This window comes from Artemia franciscana, chromosome 3 (assembly GCF_032884065.1).
Source record: "Artemia franciscana chromosome 3, ASM3288406v1, whole genome shotgun sequence".
In the NCBI taxonomy this organism is placed as follows: domain Eukaryota; kingdom Metazoa; phylum Arthropoda; class Branchiopoda; order Anostraca; family Artemiidae; genus Artemia; species Artemia franciscana.
Window position 1 is genome coordinate 31,952,571 of NC_088865.1, and position 12,025 is coordinate 31,964,595.

General features: G+C 35.2%; 1 protein-coding gene across 1 annotated transcript in view; it reads right to left on the reverse strand.

Moving 5' to 3' along the window:
• Nucleotides 1–7,214: 7,214 nt before the first annotated feature.
• Nucleotides 7,215–12,025, reverse strand: part of LOC136025166 (max dimerization protein 1-like) — a gene marked incomplete in the record, with an annotated part of 42,175 nt that continues 37,364 nt past the window's right edge. Inside the window, 1 exon segment of the mRNA XM_065700929.1 lies at nt 7,215–7,538.

The following is a 12,025-nucleotide window of genomic DNA, read 5'->3' on the forward strand; positions in this document are numbered from 1 at the left end:
TTCTTAATTCTCACCAGCTGAAAATGCATAGTCACAATTTTATTTTGACGGATAGTTACATAAATACCTCTATCTTTACGGAATATTCTTCGAGAAACCAAAAACTCCCGCATGCGATCAAAATAGAAATTTTCTAGAATTGTTTTAAAGTTGACTCACTAAATTCAAAAATTATTTTTCAAAGTAAAGTGCAACTTTTTTTTAACTGGATGTGAAAAATTATGATTTGCTTATTTTAAGAGTACTTTCCACTGAAACTTAAACTAAAAAGTGCAAAATTGAACTTGTACAAATTCAAATTTGATGAGAACAAAGGATTAATTGCTGGTTTTTTTCTCTGAAATGCTGGTTGAAGTAGAAATAAGTGCAGCAGACCTTAAAAATGAAAAATAGACGCGTTTCCCAATTGAAAGTGTTTCCATAATTTAATTTAAAAATGACTATTCTTTTCATTTTCGCAAGCGAGATGCATGAAAAAAAACGCCTGTGCTCGATTCATTGTGTTGCAAGAGCAAAACTCCGGTTTCCTTTTTTTCTCTTCATGCTGGAGAATATTAATTTATTTTGAGAAATTGTTAAGGGTCTAATTTCCACAGTTAGAAATTTCCACATAGAAAGTGTGGACCTCTGGCTGGATGGATGAGTAAGATATTACATTTTAGAAAGCTCAGAATAATTCTTGCCTGATGTCAAAATAATGGCCTTCGCTTGTCCTTGGACTAGTACCTACGCTGTTTGAGTTCAAATAAAGCTTTATTGTCTATATATATAAGAAAGGATACTTCGAAATTTTTCCTTCAAATTTCATTTCTCCGAGCTATTCTTTTGTTTTAGTGTATAAATTTTCCTTTCTGCAGTAAAATAAAGGGGGCATCGGTATCAAGTTCAAATTAAAATATGGAAGTTTTTAAGACATTCGGCAGTTTCCTGGTCCCATTGCCGAATGTTTCCTTGGAACAAAAATATTAAAAATCAGAGACACACAAAGGAAAATTTTCCCACAGGTCTGATGAGGGCTGTTACTAACTTTTAGAAGCTACCTATGGCTATGGTTTCTGTTGACATCGCTACTTTTTTACAAGTGTTTTAAAACCAGTTACGGGAATGGGATTAAGTTAAGGAGCTCTATTTTTAAAAGTAAAGATACGCTTGAAAAAAAAAAAACAACAACAAATACTCTTCCTCGAATATTTTAGTTCGCTCATAGCTAATGACATCAGAGCTTACCGATTACTTCTTTCCAAGTTGTGGTATTGGAAAGTGTACTCATGTCAAGAAAGTTAAATTTTGAAATAAACAAAAATATAATTTGTTGAATCCCTGTCAATAGCCCTTTTGGAACTGATTCGGTCCTGTCCGCTTGAAGCATTAGCAAAACTTTTTTAGCTGCAAAAGCTCAAAAATATATTTTCAAATATTTGCTTCTTGGAAACTTTCTTAGTTAGAACTATAATCGTTGGTTCTGAATTGAAGCTTTCGTCAGAAAATTGGCCAGTTTGAACGGTGTAACTAAGAGAGTATTGGAGAAGAATAAATAGAATTTAGTGCATCGTTAGATTTCACTTTAGTGACATACTCGTGGTTTTGTGAAATTAGCTTGGATAGTAGTTTTCTGACACTCAAAATTAGTTAGTCTCCTTCTTCAAAGCTTAGAAACGAAATGCTATTTTCTTAGATAAAATCTGAATTTAAAGTTCTTTAATTAGGATTTTAGCTATTAAATTGTATGCTAATTCATTTATTTTGCATCTTCTGTGATTTACTTGATAAAAGAACTGAAGCAATCCGAATTTCTCACTTTTGATTTTAGACCTTGTCACATTATCAGAATTGAAAAAAAATTAACCCTCTTTTGATCTTCTAGGACCATTGGTTCGATACGATCACCCATAAAACAAACAAACAAATAAACACACATTTTTGTTCTTGCAAAAAATACAAAATTCCACATTTTCTTTGGATAGGAGCTTGGTACCTCTACAATAGTGTTCTCTGATATGCTGAATCTGATGACGTAATTTTCAGCAAGATCGTTTAAATCTTTGTGAGTGTTTTTTCTTTTTTCGAAAATCACAATTTCACCTGAGAAACAACTTTTCTCAGGCTCGTAGCTTTTGATGGATAAAATTCACCTCAATGAACTTTATATATTTGGAATCAGCATAGAAAGCCAATTCTTTTGATATATCCTTTGTTATCAAGATACCATTTTTCAGGCTTTCGGTTCCTATTGGGCCGAGTCGCTCTTTACTTGCAGTTCATCACCAGGAACTGTTTGAACAACGCGTCTGCTGTAAATTTTCTTTCTGTCTAGTATTTATTTACCTAAACTTCAATTAACGTATATCAATAGAAGATATGGAAGAAAAAAGCACACAAGAATGCCAAATACAACTCGTGATCACCTAATACACTAAATTTGGCACTTGTGCCATGATTTGGTCGCCCCAAACTATTCTGTCATGCCATAGTTTTCCCATTGGCTTTTGGATGGCCCTATCTTAACGGCACGGTAATTATATAAAGTAAGATGATGCAAGGCAATGTGAGTGTTTTACAATCAATAAATTGTATATGAGGCAGTCAATTGGTGTCACTAGCCAAAACGTTGAAGATTAGAGAGAAGGGACTGGATTTCACCTACTGACTGGTCATTTTTAGTGAATTATTCGGGTGAAATTGATATTAAAGTTACAGCAATTTTTTAACGCCTGAGACGGATTATGATTCATTGGTTTTACATCACTTATTTCCATCAGCCCATTTACCAAATGAAAACGACTGAGTTGGTAAAACATACGGCTCTTTGCACCACTATTTTGTAATCTCAAACTTTTTTTTACTGACTGGCTGAAAATACTGGGAGGGGAGCCCTCCCCCAAAGTGACACCTTTGTTGTTGAAAGACATAGAATAAATTGTCTCTGCGATCAAATGTATTAAAAGAAATATATATTTTGCATGTATTGGAGCAGAGAAATGCAGTATTCGATTATATCAAAAAAAAAAAAAAAAAAAAAAAAAAAAAAAAAAAAAAAAAAAAAAAAAAAAAGTTTTCTCAACTGAAATTAAGGAACAACATTAAAGCTGAAAACAAATAGAAATTTTTAAGTATATGAGAGGGATTGCCCCCTCCTCAATACCTCGCTCTTTACGCTAAAGTTTGACTTTTTGTCCCAATTCTTTAAGAACAACTCCTGAAACACAAGGGACATTTAATTAGAATAATAAAATTTTTCAAAAGTTCAAAAAAACCTTAGCTGAAAGAGTGAGGTATTGAGGAGAGGAGGGGCAAACCGCTCATACACTTAATAACTTCTGTTAGTTTTAATGTTGCTCTATACTTTCAGTTGAAAAAACTATTTTTTTTATTTGCTCTATACTTTCAGTTAAATTTAAATTTAATGTATGAGGGTTTTTAAATAATGTCAAAAAATCCGGCTCCCCCTTCATGAAAATTCCCTTCCCCTACAAAAATTCCTAAATAGAAAAATCTTCAAGTGTCCCTTCCCCCAAAATACCTATATATTTCCTAATAACCAATACCATATATAAACAATAGGCAAAGTTCATAGCTTGCATCCTGGCACGTACACAGGGGGGGGGGCTTCCGGCCAACCTTCCCCAAAATTGTGTGGAATATTTAATTTCCCCATGGTTTCTTGGGATTTCTGGCAAAAGCAGGACATTTATAAGGAATCTAGATACATTTGTGAAGCCTTTTGGGATTTTACAGCATGCAATTATCTGTCAAGTGACTGCCCAATTATTAACCCATTTTCTGTCTAACTACTTTACTGTCTAATTAATTAGTGATTGTACTGTAACGAGAGTGCTTTTCACAGAAAAATAGAATTATCCTTGATACTAGGGCGTTTATCCCCCCTTTTCAGGAAAAAGTACAACTTTTAATGGATCAATTTGGAAACTATAATTTTTCATTAAAATCGACGTTTTCACAATAGAAGAACTACCCCCCACAGCACCCATATTGCACTGTTAACCCTAAAATTTCCCTTTCAGTGGGATTCAGTCTTCTTCCCCCCATCCGCTACAATACTACAGATTAAAGTTAATCTGTATTTTCCGATATACGTGCTTGTTGCATTTATTAGTTACTAAATAAAAAAGTGCAACTTTATATCTGCTGTTTCGAGGGTTTAGCCCCCCCCCCCAAAAAAAAATTCCTGCGTACGTGCCTGTTTGCAGCCCTTCCCTCGGGGGGTCAAATCCTCCTCAAAGTCAAAGTTAATAGATCTTTCGATTATGCTGAACAAAACGGATGTCTCAAAATTTCGACCGGCCGACTTTGGGGGAAAAGGGGCATGGGAGTGGATAGCTTCCCTCACTTGGTCACTTAAAAAAGACACCAGAACTTTTGATTCTTGATCACACGAGCCCTCTCCCAATCTTCTAAGATCACTGGCTAGATAAGTTCACCCCTGAAAAAAAAATCCAGCAAATATAACACATCCACGATCTTTCTTCTGGCCAAAAATGCAAAATTCCACATTTTAGTATATAGGAGCTTGAAGCCTCTACAATAGGGTTCTCTGATATGCTGAATCTTATGGTATCATTTTCATTAAGACCAACTGATATTTTGAGGTGCTTTCCTCTTTTTGAAAAATTGGGCAAATTTTCTCATGTTCGTAACTTTCGATGGGTAACATCAAACTTGATTAATTTTATATATTTGAATAAACATTAAAATTCGATTCTTTTGATGTATCTACTATTATGAAGACTTTGTTTCTTAGAGTTTCAGCTGCTATTGAGTCGCATCACTCCTTACTTACAGTTCGTTAGCACGAACTGTTTGAAACACAGCACATTTAAAAAATAACAACACTGATTGGTTAATGTAACAGATTACACAGTTGGTTTTGAGCCGAAACAGCTTGTCTCGAGACCGTATTTAAGGAACCCCGTCATTTATCTCAAAAATGAATTTTTCTCATGACACATTTTGAAAGAGTTAAGGAGGTAACCAACGACAGCATTTAATCGATGGCAAAAAAAGTTGCTCCCGTAGCACCTTTGTCAGCAAAGCCCGTCATAGGTTGTTACTACACTTCACGTTGCCCGTGAATTTGAGCATCCCTTGACATAATGTGCAAACGTAATTCAATTTTATAGATAATTGGAGGGTTGAATGTCATATTCAATCCAAAAATGAACTTAATTATACTACCTTAGCTCTATGACCATTTACTTTGGTTCTGCTGCCTTAGGAATGACGCATGGACGGATAAATAGATAGACATATCTATTAACAAACGAACTAACACCATTTTTATAAAATCCTAATAAGGGGGGGGATTAATGCTAGAATTGCCTCTCACTATTAGACTATCTGTCTTGGCTTTTTCTACAATTAGCCATGTCTTGATTCCCACAACTATTCCATTTTAATTCAAATTAAAATGGAATAGTTGTGGACATCAAGTCATGGCTAATTGTAGAACAATCCAAGACAGGTAGTCCAACTCCAATTTAATTTTTAATTAAAATGGAATAGTTGTGGGCATCAAGTCATGGCTAATTATAGAAAAAGCCAAGACAGATAGTCGAATTTAGTGAGAGGAAATTCTGGCATTAATCCCCCCTTATTAGGATTGTATAAAAATGATATTAGTTACAGGAGCCAGAATAACATTTTTTTTTCCTGAAAATTGATTCCGGAGATTTTCAAAATTTAGGAGAAACATCTGTTGGCAAACCGCGGGGAATGTTCACCAAAATTTGTCAATTAAGAGCATTCACGGTGAAAATAATTTTAAGACCTTCCTGATTGCTTTGTTTTAATGGTTTCCACACACTTACGTAATTAGCATAGCAAAATGTGTCATTGCCTCAAATGGGTAATCAAAGGCCCTATCGCCTAGCCGTACGATATTTACTAAAACTTTACAGGATCATTTTTAATTTATTTATTATTTTGTGTTCATTGTGAGCTCTTTTATCCAAGATGGACTTATGAAAATTAAATAATTCTTAACAAATAGAAAAACTCAGCGTGTGCGCAAGGCCAGTTGACTAGAATCCTGGCAATGACGTGGAATTTTCCGAAGAGGAAGGCAGGATAGCTTTAAAAAAAAAAAAACCATTTGTGAGCAAAAAGAAATTGCTGAGGAAATTCCATAGTCTTTCTTTTCGGAAAGCAGAGAGTAAAGTGGACACCTCTCAACTACTCTTCGAGTTTTTGGATTGAAAAGTCAGCTGGAGTAAGAGGTAGATTGGCAAGAATCCCAGCCGATTTACCTAAAAATTCCTTTTATAATGTGCGTATAATGCGCCCGAGTGTCGAAAGGATGGAATAGGATCACATCTTGGCTAATTCTGCGCTCAATGTTTTTTAGTTAATTCTTGCTCTCAATTTCCTCAAGACTTCCATACCATAGGCCCCTGCGGTCTACAAGTACGACTCCTTCAAAATCCCAGATAACAGTTGCCCTACATTTCTAACAGGAATTTCGTGTATTCTTTTGAATGACTCTCTTATATGCAAGCGACACACTCCTAAACTAATGCACGAAGCTTGATGAATTTTGAATGAAAGAAACCTGGTCTGATCAACTTTTTTTTTTAACAGGCAAGGTAAAAACAAAAAATAAAATCAAAATTTGTTTCTCAAAATGTCGTGATCTATTTGTAGTACATCATGATATTTAAGATTCCCACTAAAATTCCACAATCCATTTCGATGTATTTTGTAGTTAACATTAAAGAATTACAGGCTCATCAGTCAAAATAACGTAGTCCATTTGTAATATAAGACGCGACCTATTCGCGATTGCTATAGGCTCGAAGAAGGTATGATCTTATCCGAGCAAAGCAAGGACTCTCCTAGCAAGAATTCATGGTAGCATGGCAGTGGCCCACATTCTATGTTTAGCACTGGTTTGCGAGCGATGAACTGATTCTGATCTGCCGAAGATAAAGTGTATTATAATTTTGCTAATGTCTTTTGCATATCCCCCCGTGGACGCGTATTGTTTATTTAATTGAAAATTATGGGTTACATGTCCCATACGAAAAGCTTCAGGAGGTAAAACTGCACTTGAGAAGCCGTGAAACTGGCCACTCGGGCATGGTCCGATTTTGTTGTTGTTTTAGTTAAGTTGTACCTTTTCTGGTCCTGAACAAATAATATCTTTTGAAGGTACACAGTAGTTTATACTTCCCGTGTTTAAGACTACCTAAACAGAAATATAGTGCTTAACGTTCTATATTCTAAGAAATAATAAACTAAGACGTTAGATTCTACTTAGTAATAAAAAAAGAAAGAAAAGAGACAAGAAACACTATGAACTTGAAGCACTTTTTCACTTGCCACAAAAATAAGGAAACTTAAATGTCTATGGGATAAAATAATTTTTGGTAAACAACACATCGACAACTTTTTTTTCACAAATAATTCTTCCACCAAAAGGAGAATGAAAAGAACGAGTGACAGGACGACCGACATACGACGGCTCAGCAGGTAAATAAAACAGTGAAGAGGTTTGACCAGTCACTGTGCACCACAAAAACAATCTGAAAATATAAACAATGGATAAGAGCTACCTGACAAGTTTTATTAAGAATTAAGTAACAGACAAGTCAAAAATAACATTTTAGGGTGATTTATGCACTCCTGGTCTCGCTGTTTTTAGACTGCTGGAAACCTTATCCTTTCCGGATATTGCCTTTCCGAAAACCGGAAAGGCATTATCAATGACGAGCTTCATCTAGACTATGCTCCAGTTTTTGTGACCATTCCGTACTTGTTTATGGCGGCGTTAGCAGTATTCTTGATAGAAGCGATTTAAACGGATCAAGATCGACTATTACTGGTATCTTAAATTTCTGCTGTATATTTTCCAATCTTTCTGCAATAGTAATTTAATTTCGTTATATTCAGCAACATATATTATTCAAACATTTTAAACATTAAGTTATACATTAAATGATGTTCCATAAGTCTTGGCCCGTCCCACCGTCTTACCAACTTCTTTTCATAAATAATTTCGTTTTCTTGTGTTTCTGTGTCTTGAATGTTTTTTCTTTCCTTTATTTACTCTGCTCTTGTTACGTTTTTCTTCTTTTCTTCTATTATACTCCACAAGCGTCATCTTTGCATATGATGCGGGTTAAAAATGACTTATTATTATTATTGATTGGGTCTTTTGTGAAAATTAGCTGGACTGGGCTCACGAATTCAGCCCGTTAGTGATCAAAACTAGTGGTGTTAGGCCCAAATTCAATTTATTACTGCTGTAGTTTCCAAACAACCGCTGAATTATACTGATTCTCTTTTTAACTAGATGTTGTTAATATAAATCACACACTTTAAAACACAACAGAACTACAATTTCGATACTATGACCGACACTGAATTGTTGATCTTGGTAATGGAAGTGCATAGGGGCATGAACTCGAAAAAATCTCGGAGGAGGGGCAAAGGTTACTCACTCCCCTCTTTTAAAAAGAAGATGAAAAAATCTAAAATCTGGGAGGGGGGTATTTGCTCTCAATTTTTCAATTAAAATACAAAAAAGGTGATTTTTCAGAAACTAGAAGGATTAAATAATCGCAGCTAAGGGGTTAAAGGGCCGTTAAACAATCTGCCTTTTCGGTCAATTTTGCCAGCTTTTACGTTATGCAAATTTAGAAAGCCTGATTCGCCTTTCATGGAGACTTGCATTTGACATTTCCTCGCCTGGCTTTCTACACTACTGCCTTGTTTTAGATCGTAGATTGATGATCACTTAGCCATAACTATTGAGTTGTTAAAAAGTTTAAACTTCTGTAACTTCAAACTAAATATTTAAAGTTTCTAATAATACCCATGCTTTGTAACACAGAAAAAAAAGAAGAAGAAAATCAAATTCTCACTATCTGCTGGATTCTGTTTTCTTACAATCAAAAGAGAAATAAAAACATAGATACATTCACCTCAGCTATTTTCTTATATTTTTCTTTTTCCAAATAAGAAAAAACATAGTCAATATATGGGTTTCACTTATAAATATTTCTTCAATCTAAAAAAATAACATTGGACATACGAAGACAAATACGAAAGGAATTTTATTTTCTTTCATTCTTTTTGTAACTTTTGAATCTGTTCAAGGAAAAGACATAAAAACGAAAAAAAAGATATCCTAGCGGAAAAAAGTTTAATTATTCAAACTAGGATCTTGATATTTTGCACATACAATTTATCAGCAATAGAAAATACAGAAGACGACAAAAACACCAAAAATGTCAGCTTAGTATGAATTTAGTATCTGAACGAAAAGGAACTAACTTATGAACCTAATCAAATTATCTTTTGTACTGTACTGTGTTAAATTGCTCAATTAACTTGGGGATTTAATTGTGAGGGATTGCTCACTTCATCATAGTGAGTTACTATTTATCATAATGTATAATTTAGTTCCATAACTGATTATTAATTCGTTATTGCCATCAGGAAACCCCCTTGGATATTGTGTGCTAGTGATTGATTTACTCAACATTGAATATATTGGTTTTATCACTGATTAAAAATTGTCATTTTTATTTTTGATCGGAATAAATGTCGGGAAATAAGCAGCCCCTAAGGCTACCACCCGAGAAGGATACTCCCACTGAAATCCTTGGCCAGTCGCCATTCCAACCTACTTCTAAAACTCTTCCTAGAGTTTACAACAGTTTACTTAAAATTGAATATATTGGTGTTATCACTGATTAAAAATTGTCATATTTATTTTTGGTCAAGTAACCTTGAATTGAGACTAATTAACAGTTCGTGAATCAGCAGCGTCTCGTCGGAATAAATGTTGGGGAAAAAGTAGCCCCTAAGGCTACCACCTGAGAAGGATACTCCCACTGAAACCCTTGGCCAGTCGTCATTCCAACCTACTTCTAAAACTCTTCCTAGACCCCCCCCCCCCAACTACGCGATCCAAAACAGTTAGCCACTTGTCAGGAATTCAGTTGTTAGCCGCAAATAACTCTGATGAAAAAGGTAAGACGCCTGGCAAAAAGAGGAAGCAGGATGAAACTCGCTCACCAGTGATAGTGCAACCCACCTCTTCAAGTGTCCCAGAAACTACTATTGCCGATTACCCAGATTATTATACTGTCTCAATCAAGAAAACCGATATTTTCAAGCAGGACGAGTCTATTGATATTTACTATTGTCTTCTCAGGCGCCAGACCATGTCCTGTTAAAATCTATAGAAATAATTCTTGATGACTCGAAAATTTTAGAAACAAAAAAAGATGTGGAAAAGTTACACAAGTATTTGCTGTATGGCGTTGATACCAGTGCAAAAGTGGAGGAAATACAAACTAAACTAATAGATTCTTCAGGCCTTCTCATCAATCCTTTAACTGCAATAAGCCTAAGTTTAAACAAAGAAGGAGTCCTTCACCCAAGCCGTTCAATCCTCATTTCCTGCAAAGTTGAGCTAAACAGAGAAATATTCTTGTACGGTAAATCCCTTTTTTACAAGATTTATAAGCTCAAGCCCCTACAATGCTCCACTTGTCTGGCACACAGCCACAGCAAAAAACACTGCAAACAGTACCATCCGTCTTGCCTGAAGTGTGGGAAAACAGGCCACGCAATTAGAGGATGCCCTGAGTCAGACTCTTTCTGCAGAAATTGTAACCGTAAGGGACACACAGCCCTCCAAAAACAATCTTGCCCGGCTCACCAAAAGCGAATCGTAATCCTTAGAACATCTGATAAAAAGAACCTACCCTACTCAGTTGTAGCTGTAAGAATCCCTTGGCAACCCACGCCCCATCGGCCCAGTAGAAGCCAAGCAACAGTTGCTGTAGAAGATGCAAAGACAGTATCATTTCCAAGAGAGGCAAACAATGTTCATACTCAAGGTTCTAGTCAGTTCCCTTACCTTAGTTTACTTCAACATACTGCCCTCCAAAAAGATTCATCTGAAAGTAGCCAAGAACGGCAAAGGCTTGCAACTTATCTCACAGTCAGTCACTTAATTGAGGTTAGTAATGAACCTGACGAAACCAAAAATATTCTCAAGAAGAAAGATATCACAAACTCCTAGGTGATGACATCTTACAAACAGCTATAGCTCAACTATCTTCCATCAAAAAGGACATAGATTCCACATCCAAGCTAGTTAAGCCTATAAACTACACTGCAAATCAAAATAATACAGGCTATGACAATGCCACAACCCCCAAGACGGTAGTCAGTGCCACTTCCCTAGTCAAAGGCAAGAAATCTAAGAAAAAAACGGCAAACTTTCCATCCCAGTCCAAAATTATCACCAATGATGTTTCGTTGGCTGAAGAAGAATTCCAATATTCAAATCAGGGAGATGATGAAACTCAGACAACAATGAATATTTAAATGTGTATTATACAAGATTTTACGTTTCTCACGAATTTATCACTGTGCAATAATGTTGTTTCTAACTATCACGATGACCAAAATAATTTGCCCACCAACCTCTTAGCTAGTCTCGATAGCCCCTTAAACCAAATTAACTGTGAATATCTCGACACTTTTGATTTTGTGAAAAATGTGAAACCTAAGCTAATGGAAGTGACAAAACTTAACGTAATTTGCTTTAAAATCAGAAGCATACGGGATAAGTGGGCTAATTTTAAAGATTTACTTTTAATGAACGGTTACAGCCCTCTCAAAGTAATTGAATAACGGAGACGTGGCTTTTAGAAATTGATGAGACTAATGAATTTTCCCTCCCTGGCTTTCAAGCTATTCATATTGAAAGAAAATTAACCAAGTCCTCTGGCGGCATTTTCCTTTACATCCAGTCAAGTCTAAAATTCACCAGATTATTAGACTGCGAATCCATATTCTTGCAACCTATAAATAATAGATGCATTTATTCAATAATCGTAGACATAAGTGTTGACAAAGTTTCTTTAATTTTATCATTGGTTTATAAACCTCATTTCCGACATCTTTCTTTTGTAATCAGTTTGATGATTTTTCTAGTTTTATTAATTTACCACAAAAGAAGGCAATAGGTTTTGGGGACTTCAATTGT